The 10625-nt window shown below is 44.2% G+C and overlaps 1 pseudogene; it reads left to right on the plus strand.

The window, feature by feature from the left end:
- The first annotated feature begins 9150 nt into the window (after nucleotides 1–9150).
- On the plus strand, nucleotides 9151–10181 carry LOC147453541 (uncharacterized; annotated as a pseudogene).
- Nucleotides 10182–10625: the final 444 nt, after the last annotated feature.

A 10625-nucleotide genomic window follows, 5' to 3' on the forward strand; every position in this document is an offset into this window, starting at 1 on the left:
GCCCATGAACCCACTCTCTCTCTCTCTCTCTCTCTCTCTCTCTCTCTCTCTCTCTCTCTCTCTCTCTCACCTGTTGCAAGTGCTTGCGAGCATGTCTCTGTGCAAGTGCTTGTCCAGGCTGTGTGTGAAGTTGCACCTCTCTCTAGTGCCCACTTCGCTAACCGTCCAATAGCAGCCTGTGACACAGAATGGGTGTCTGTAAATAATGCTCTCTACTCGTACAAAGCCTCTTCACTGTCTGCACTTGAGAGATGCTTGGATTAATCTTGTCCTACCCCCATATTCAAACAACAGTGATAGAAAATATCGATTTCATGCATTCCCTATGTTCAAATAGTGCAGGTAGACGATGCTTGAACACCATCATGTTGCCATGAAAGGTGGTGAAACAAATATTGAGTGAAAATCTATGTTCTCATGATGTGTCATTTCTACATTTCAACTAGCATAATAAATACCAGCTTTAACATTATCCATACCTCTCTCTCTCTCTCTCTCTCTCTCTCTCTCTCTCTCTCTCTCTCTCTCTCTCTCTAGCCGATGTGCGGTAGGACAGAGAGGAATTAGGATGTATTCTTGTTCTTCAATGATTGACATTTTGTTGATGAGTACACTTATGTGTTATCTTTGTGGACATAATCGCTTGTTTTGTGAGGTAATATGTGACAAATTACATGCTAGCCACTCAAAAATGCATCTCAATTGTCAAAAAGAAAGAAAAAATAGAAAAGCTTGATCAATCCGATCAAAATAGATACATGGGTACTTTGGGAATTTTAAAAATTTGAAGGCTATTTTGGGAATTTTGAAAAATTAGAGGGGTTTGAGCTTGGCTACAAGGAAATTTACATAAGTTTTAGTGTAATTACCGACAAAAGCTTCTAATTTTGACCAAGAAAACGAGAGAATTTCAAGTTTGCCCTTACTTTCACCACGCCATGAAAGTATTCATTGATGCACACACACACACACACACACACACACAGAGTCTCTCACTAATGTAGCACCTGTTGCAAGTGCTTGCAAGCATGTCTCTGTGCAAGTGCTTGTCGAGGCTCAGGTAGTTGAATGTAGCCCCAATGTAACACCCTCCCCTCCCCCTCCCTTATGTGTACGGTACGAGTATGAAATAACGAGAGGCTACCCCTATTGTATACGCTTATGTACAAAATCTAAAACCCCCCCTATTGTCACTCACGTGGTACTGTACGAAAAAACACAGTGAATCCCCCGGGGTGCTTCATGTATCCAAACTAGGTCATTGACCTCAGTATTATGTTTGGATACCAGCACTTGGTTGATTCTGTTCATCTTCTTCTTGATGCTTTTTTGTGATGGAAAATTTGGTTGATAGACTTTTTGCTTTGGTTTCCATTGCATTGTGTTGCAGTTTTTTTCGAGAGCAAGTGCTATCTTTATATGCCCGCATCATTGCACCATGGCATGCATATGCATTTTTGTCACCGCCACGGTGTTGCATTTGATTGCATCAGCATTATCACTGTCAATATTGTGATTGTTTGAGATGCAGTGCTTAATCCTGGTCAAAGAAGGTTGGTCGTTTTTGCAGTGCTCGAGAAACTCAAAGTTACAGAAGGATCGCAAATGATGGTCGCGATGATAGGGATCAACATGAAATACCAAAATGATGCTTGTAGTGTACATTTTGATTTCAAGTGCTCATTCCATTTACAATGTTATAAGGTTGGAGTTTTTAGAGCAGGCCTTATAACAAAATAAAATAAAATGAAGGGATGCCTTTGGGGGCTCGTGTCTGCTCGTGAGAGAGAAGAGGGAGATGTGGTTCCATTTGTGCCTTGCCGGCTGCTAGGGAAGCAAGCTGTGAGCATTTGTGAGAGCTTTCTTGAGAGCATACATTGTGTACTGTGTGTGTGTGTATTTTCCTGTTGTAAATCAAGCCAGTCGAGGGCTCGGCCCTGCTGAAATTGAAGAGAGAGAGAGAGAGAGAGAGAGAGAGAGAGAGAGATTCTCTCTGAGTGAAATCGAAGAGAGAGGGGGAGTTCTCCTTGTGGGTTGCAGGTCACGCTTTAAACGAGGAACCAGAGAGAGAGAGAGAAGTTGTCCATGTTGAAAATCAAAGAGGAGAGAGAAAGCCTTGCTCTTGCAAACTGTGTGTAGTCAAGTCGAGGAACCAGAGAGAGAAAGTACTACTCTGCTGCAAATCGAGAAAGAGAGGGGGCTCGTCCGTGGGCTGCCGAGAGCAAGGGGAGAGAGAAAGAGAGAGTTTGTCTCTTTGTAGTGCTTTGAAGAGGGAGAGAGAGTGCCTGAGAGGGCTGCCCCTTTGTTGGCAAAGAGAACCAAAGAGAGAGAGGGTTCGGCCCTGCAACAAACGAGGGGGGGCTCGTCTGTGTGCTGCCGAGAGTCGGAGAGAGAGAACGAGAAAAAGGGCTCAGCCCTGCTGTGTGTGAGAAAAGTCGAAGAGAGAGAGAGGGAGCGAGCCCTTATCTCTGCAGAATTCGAAGAGAGAGAGAGAGAGAGAGAGAGAGAGAGAGAGAAAGTAATTTGTTTCTTTCTTTGCATTAAAAGTCATTAATTCGCCCCCTCCAAGGGAGGGTCCCCACAAAAGAGAGAGATAGAGTCTCTGAACGGGTTTAAAAGAGAAAAAAGAGTGATTGGAAGAGAGAGAGGGCTTTGCACTGAGCACAAACGAGCTTGGGTCCGAGAGAGAGAGAGAGAGAGAGAGAAGTTCTCTAGTGTTGGGTCCGAGAGGAAGACAGAGAAGTTGAGAGAGAGCGTTAAAATTCCAAAAGTGCGAGTGAGAGAGAGCGAATTTGCATCCAAGAGAGTGGCTCACCGTCAAACGGTGAGAGGTGCTCTCCCACTAGTTTTGGATCTCACTTGCAGATTTCAAGCATTATTACAAAGACGGCCATTGAAGCTTGGAATACCGTCAAACCGCACAAGAGAAGGTGCAACGATCGCCATTAAAGTGAAGAATCCTTGCTCAGCTATTCACACACTTCAGGCACTGTCGTTTTCATATAGCCACTCATAGCAAACTTCCGTGAAAGTTGTAATTTAACAAAAATAGTGAACCTTTGTAAAATTTAATCCTCGAGGGTCGTGAGAATCACTCTGAGCCTCGCCATCAAGTTTTGACTTTCGACGCAATGATTTCAAAGCTAAGTTTCCTCTCCTTCGCTCCATTTTGATATAAAAACAAAGCAAATATTTGTAAAAGCGATTTACACTCAGACATCATAATATAAACACAATCTATGTATATTCTCATTGTGTTGGTTCGTAAGCATTCACTATAACATTTTGTTACAAATCTTCACCATATTTGTGCCTTTGTTGTGTTTGTTATTTGCAAGTGTGTCTATACTCTAACCACTCCAGCGCTCCCTAGCAGCGAACATTTAGCACATTATTTCATCTCTAAGTTCCCTCCATCTTTCTCATTAGGTTTTGGGGGGTTCATATTGCACTTATCATATATCTTTGTTGGGTATCTGGGGGTGGGGGTGGGGGGGGTGGGGGGGGGGGGGGGGGGGGGGTTGGGTCTTTGTCCTCTTCCCTTGCCCATCCAGATATTTACCGGACATTGGCATGCCCGGTGGGACCTTGACTTAGTCGAGGTTCTGCGACACGAACCTACTTGGAAGGGGACATATGCACAGTGATAAAGAGTGGCGAGAACATCTTAGGGAGAGTGAGCGAGCTAAGAGATATCATAGAAGGGAAAAAGAAAAAAAATTACAAGGGCATTCGATCCCTGCAACTCCTTCACAACAACAAATTCCAAAAGTATCAACTCCACCAAGGAAAGGTTTGTCAGGTACCTCACTTTCTATCCATATTTCCATCATGGCCCAACCCTTTGCAATCCAGTCATCCCTATTGTTACCAACTAATCTCGCTTGCCCTGATGCACCACTCATCCCACTCCCGACATTTCATGGGTCGCCCTTGGAAGATCTTGCTGCCCATGTAAATGTTACCATATACATGTGGTAGTGATGTGTGTGAACACACTAGGACAGCCGGGGAATTTTTTCCCTCTTTAGGAGGTTTTTTCCCCCGTGCATTGTATATACGCCCATCACTCTAGGGCTATCTATCTTTCCATTGCACACTAAGTAAAATAATCTCTATCGTGTGCCTTGAGCTTCCTTCGTCTTCTCCAAGCTGTGTGTGTTTCTCTGCAACCCTAATTCCAACAATTGGTATCAGAGCAGGTCACGTCCTCCCGGGCTTAGTCGCGAGCTGCTCCAGCACACGCCTGCTCACTTTCTCCGATTTCAGTGAGCTTTGGCGAGCGTTCGCAGGTCGACAAATATTTTGGGGTCATTTCGGCCTCCGTTTCCACTACGGGCAGTACTGCACAGGCTATTTCGTCATTTTGTGCAGATATTCTGTCAGTGCCGCTTTCTGCATAACGGCTTCCTTATAGTCTTCTACGGTTTGTGCTATATAGCACAAGTTGTTCCCGCTCCATTTCTCCTATTTTCGGGCAGTTTTCACATCAGGTTCAGCATTTACCATGGCTGACAACAACAACACAGATGTGTTCAAGATGTTTGCTGCTGAGGACAGGTTGGATGGGGACAACTACCCTATGTGGGCTTATATGATGCAACATGTTCTTGTTCAAAAGGTGTCTGGAACATTGTGCAGGGCATTGATGTACGCCCTGGTTCTGAAGATGTAGGCGATGTTGAGGATGTTGCAAGTCTTGCTGCAAGGATTGCAGCTGTTAGAGTTGTTTTGCCTACGGCAGAACAAGCTCGTTGGGATGTTAAGGATGCACAAGCTCATGCATTGATTGCGTTGTCTGTGAAGCACACCATTATTCCTCACATCCGTTCAGCAAAATCTGCAAAACAGGCTTGGGATATTCTAGCAGGTCTTTATGCAAGCCGCAATGAGGCTAAAATTGCTTTGCTGCGTAAAGAGCTAGAGTCGAAGATTATGCATGAGGAAGATGATATGGACACTTTCCTTGCTAGTGTCAAGGATATCAATGAGCAACTCATTTCTGCAGGTGAAGTCATTTCGGACAGTTCCCTTGTGCAGACTGTTCTTGATGCCTTACCAGATTCCTACCAGACTTTTGCTAGTACTTGGAGACTGATGACCCAAGGAAATCCTGAAGTTGTCAAGTTTGATGCATTATGCACATTGTTGTTGCAAGAGTCACTTTCTAGAAAAAACAGGACTAGGCAGCGTGCAGTTGAACAGGCTTTTATTGCTTCTCAAAGAAAGGGTGGTAACAGTAATGCAGCCACTTCTTATGGTTCTGCTGCGAGTGGCAAAAATTCTGTTCCTAATGCTTCTGCTGGCAGCACTTCGTCTGGCAATTCTGGTGATAAGGGCAAAAAGAAGATGCGCTGCCATTATTGTAAAGCCAATGATCACTTGATCAAGTCGTGTCCTAAGTTGAAGGCCAAAGAGGCTAAGAAGAAAGAGGGTGGTTCCACTGCAAATGCTGGTTCCACTACAAATGCAGCCATTGTTGAGTCTTCTGTGAAAGGAGATTGTGATGCTGATGTTGATGCGGAATGGGCTTTTAGCGCAGAGTGCACTTACAATCCTGCTGTCCATGATGTATGCTTGTCATTTGCTGCAGATTCACATGTGTGGTATTTCGACAGTGGTGCTACAAAGCACATTACCTCACATCGTGAATTGTTTACCTCTCTCGAGTCTGTCCCTCATGGGAATTCAGTCACTTGTGCCAACAACGCCTCTTATCCAGTTCAGGGAGTTGGAAAGATTGTGCTCACTGCTGCTAATGGCAGTTCCTTCACACTTGTTGATGCACTTTATGTACCTGGGATCAAGAAGAATCTCTTGTCTGTATCCGCACTTGCTAGACTTGGACTTGTAGTCAAATTTGTGGATGACAGATGTACTGTTCATGATCTCAGCTTTGGTGATGAAATTGTTGCATCTGGGCTTTTGTGTCGTGGGCTGTATAAGCTCACTTTGTATGACAAGTGTGGACAAAATTTTGCAAATGCTGTTGCAGATTCAAGGGCTATTTCAGATGCAAAACTTTGGCATGCACGTTTTGGTCATCTGAATTTTGCCAGTTTGCTGCGTTTGCACAAATCTGATATGGTTGCTTCTTTGCCGCCTCTTGAAGCACCTGTCAAACATGTTTGTGAAGGCTGTATTCTGGGTAAAATGCAGCGTTCTAAGTTTCCAAAGGATGGTTCAGTTAGGGCCACATGCAGGTTGCAGCTTGTGCATAGTGATGTTTGTGGGCCCATGCAAACTCCGTCCTTGGGCAATTACCCGTACTTCGTGACTTTCATTGATGATTACTCCAGGCATGCATAGGTATTTCCGCTTAAAGCGAAGTCCGAAGTTTTTATGTGCTTCAAACAATTTTTGGCTATGGCTGAAAATGTCTCAAAATGTACTATGGGCACCCTCCATTCCGATCGAGGGGGGGAGTATATGTCTCATGAATTTAATGCATTTCTGGCTAGTCGTGGGATAAAACACCAATGTACAGTGCCTTATACACCTCAACAAAATGGTGTTGCTGAGAGGAAAAACAGGTCACTAATGGAAATGGCACGATGTATGGTCAAAAGTCAAGCTTTGCCGCATTCTTTTTGGCTTGAGGCCATCATGTGTGCCACTTATGTACTTAACAGGTGTCCTACGAAAGCTTTGCAGTCTATTACTCCATATGAAGCATGGCATGATAGAAAACCTTCTATTGAGCACATGCGTGTTTTTGGCTGTTTGGCATATGCTTTGGTGCCACAAGTGCAGCGCAGAAAATTGGATGATAAGGCTGTCAAATGTATTTTTGTTGGTTATAGTGTTGAAAGCAAAGGTTACAGGTTGTATCATCTGCAAACAAAACGTATTCTGGTTTCACGGGATGTAGTGTTTGTGGAAGATTCTGTTTAGCCCTTGCTGTCATGTACTAGAGACAGTAATGTAAGCTCACATGACATTTATGACACTTTGTTGCCTCTTTTCAGTGGTGGAAATACGAATGTAAGTTCCAATGAGGCAAATGTACAGCCTATGGGGGTTTCTGAAAATGTTTTAGAACAGCCTATTACTGATGCAGATGTACATGATGTACTTGATGAGGAAAGGGCTGAAAATGAGCAGGCTAGAGGTATGCCAAAATGGCTGGTGCACACTTTGCGTGACAGTAAATTGGATGCACCTTTGTCTAGTCGTACTCGTTCAGGCTCTCGCCATGCATCTTATGCATCAGATTGTTATGCTTTGGCTGTTTCTAGTTTACATGATGTTGAGGAGCCTCTGTCTTTTGATGAAGCACAGAATTCAGAAAATTGGATTGCTGCCATGAAATCAGAATATGACGCACTTATAGAGAATGACACATGGACTTTATGTGATTTGCCTCCTGGCAAAAAGGCCATTGGTACGAAGTGGGTTTACAAGTTGAAACGCAAGCCGGATGGTGAGATCGATCGCCATAAGGCTCGACTTGTTGCAAAGAGTTATGCACAACAAAAAGGCATAGATTATGAAGAGACTTTTGCTCCAACTTGTCGTATGACTACTGTGCGTTTTCTATGTGCATTGGCAGCTCATTTTGGTTGGGATGTACATCAATCAGACATTGTTACTGCTTTCTTGAACGGTGACATATTTGAGGAAGTTTGTAACGCAGCCTCGCGGTTTTGTCATAAAAGGACAAGAGGACAAAGTATGCAAATGTAAGAAGGCTTTGTATGGGTTGAAGCAATCTCCTCGTGCTTGGTATGAGAAAGCTGACACTCATTTGGTTAAACGAGGCTTTCGTAACAGTCCAACAGAAAGCACATTGTATGTAAAGCGTGAGGATGATGTATTTCTCATTGTGGTTCTTTATGTTGATGATTTGCTGATCACTGGACCAAATGAGAGACATATTGCTGAATTTAAGGCTGATTTGAATGCTACTTTCAAGATGAAAGATTTGGGGCTGTTGCATCATTACTTGGGTATACAGTTTAAGCAGTGTGATGGTGGTATTGCCTTGTGTTAGAAAAGTTACATAGAGACATTGCTATGTAAGTTTGGACTTGACGATTGCAAACCTATTGCCACTCCCATGGAAACAGGTTTGAAGTTGAGTCTACATGATGCTGGCGATCTTGCTGATGTCACTCTTTACCAAACTGCTGTTGGCTGCCTCATTTATGTATGCAACACGAGGCCAGATATTCAGTTTGCAGTCTCGCAGGTCAGCAGATTTATGCATAGCCCAGGGTCTAAGCATTGGCAGGCTGTCAAGAGGATTTTCCGCTACCTTAGTGGCACTTTACATCTTGGCTTGTTTTATCCCAAGGGGGGATCATTGCTGCCAGACTTACATGCTTTTTCGGACTCAGATTGGGCTGGTTGTTTTGACACGCGAGTGTCCACAAGTGGTTTTTGTTTCATGCTTGGCAGTTCATGTATATCATGGTTGAGCAAGAAGCAACCTACTGTGGCCACTTCGAGTTGTGAGGCTGAGTACAGGGCAGTCTTCACAGCTACGGTTGAGTGTGTATGGCTCAGACGCCTTATGGCTGACTTGGGTGTTGGACAGGACACTGCCAACACTATCTACACTGACAGTCAGAGCGCATTGGCAGTTGCGAGGAACCCAGTTTTTCATGCTCGCACAAAGCACATTGAGGTGCATTACCACTATGTCAGGGAGAGGCTCTCAGCAGGAGAGATCAGCTTGGCTTATGTGCCAACACAGGACAACCTTGCAGATCTTTTCACAAAGGCATTGTCTCGTGAGAAGCTTGAAGCTTTCCGCAAAGCTTTGGGCTTACTCCCCTTTGTGGACTGATCCTGTCCTTAGGGCATGGCACTTCCCTTTACTCATGTGCCAGCTCTCGTTCACCGCATCACTCCAGGGGGGATTTGTTACCATATACATGTGGTAGTGATGTGTGTGAACACACTAGGACCGCCGGGGCATTTTTTCCCTCTTTAGGAGGTTTTTTCCCCCGTGCATTGTATATACGCCCATCACTCTAGGGCTATCTATCTTTCCATTGCACACTAAGTAAAATAATCTCTATCGTGTGCCTTGAGCTTCCTTCGTCTTCTCCAAGCTGTGTGTGTTTCTCTGCAACCCTAATTCCAACAGTAAACAATTTTAAAATTGCTTGTTTGACATCGCATATTGTCGAGGAGGGACATGTAATGACTTATTTTAGCACCACACTAAAAGGGGAAGCTTCAAATTGGTTTTCTAAGCAGCAAGAAAATTCTATTCCTAGTTTTGCCGATTTTGAGCAAAAATTCGTAGCCGCTTTTCGCAAACGTCCAAACTTTTTCTCATTTTTTGAGCGGTTACGCTCCTTTAAGCAAAATTTTCCGCATGAAGGCATCGAGCAAGCCGCCACCAGGTTTCGGAATTTTATCGACCATTACACTCCCACTTTTAACATTGATCCGCTTAACATCGTGGAATCATTTCTTAGGGGGTTGCATCCTAGTATTCAAATTTAGCGAGGGCTCAGGCTCCACAAGATTCAAATACTGCTATCACATCTGTTGTTAATGTGGAGAGTTCCTACACGTGCTCTTATGAACCACAACTAGTTGCGACACCATCTCCATCGTATTACCCATGGCTAGCACCACACTCTTTACCCATCTCCACTCTGAGTTTATCTTTACCAGCCCCATCTTATGTACCCCAGTTACAATCGACACCACCTCTGCAATTACCTTTTGTTACCCCACTCCAACTTCAAGCTACACCATCGCCTCTTTCACTCCTAGCACCCACACCTGTTATAGACATTTACTCTTCATCCACCTCTCCACATCCCCCGGTACCAGTTTCTCACGCTCCCCAACCTTTTGTGACTTATCCTCAATCTACTTCTACCACTGCACCTTCCATGCATCACAAGGGTGGGGATGGTTATGAGAGCACTGCATCTAGTATTGGGGACTTGAAAGACATGATGACTAATTACATGAACCAGGTAAATGAAAACATGAAAGTTGTGACTCTAGATGTGAACTTTTTGAAGCGCCAACAAAATTTGTTGCCCACTTGCCGCTCTGAGCCTAATCCCACTAAGATTGTGTGTCGTGCTTGTGGCGTACCCGACCATCTTTCCAAGGATTGTCCCACAGTCATCTGCGCTTATAAGAGATGTTTGGAAAGGGGAATACTGAAGAAAATTGCTATATCAAGATGCACCACACATGATGAATAACAATTCTACAATACCATTGCTAGGCCCCATGAACCATCGTAACAGGAATGAGAGACCTCCAAGCCCTAGTTGGACACTTTTACAAAGAGGTTCTCCTAGTTCTCCAACCATGGCTTCTTCTAGTTTGGCACCCACAACAACCAATAATCCATCAGTTAATATGATTGATTCTATTGCATTGCCTGTAAGTGCCATTACACGAAAGGGAAAAGAGAAAATTGTTGAGGAGGAGAGAGACCCTACACGCGATGTTGCTACCTACCCACCCACCCGTGTTGCTGTTCCTGTTCTCGACCCTTTGCCCCAACCTCGTCATTTTCGTATTCACCCTACCCTAAGTAAGTTACTCCCTCCTATACCTTCTTTTGACCTTGTTTTGCTGCTCTTAATTGAGTGGAGTTTACCTTGTCCCTACCACAATACCTTCTCACTTCTCCTTCTAGC

This window comes from Adiantum capillus-veneris, chromosome 7, assembly GCF_014529385.1.
Source record: "Adiantum capillus-veneris isolate H3 chromosome 7, ASM1452938v2, whole genome shotgun sequence".
NCBI lineage: Eukaryota > Viridiplantae > Streptophyta > Polypodiopsida > Polypodiales > Pteridaceae > Adiantum > Adiantum capillus-veneris.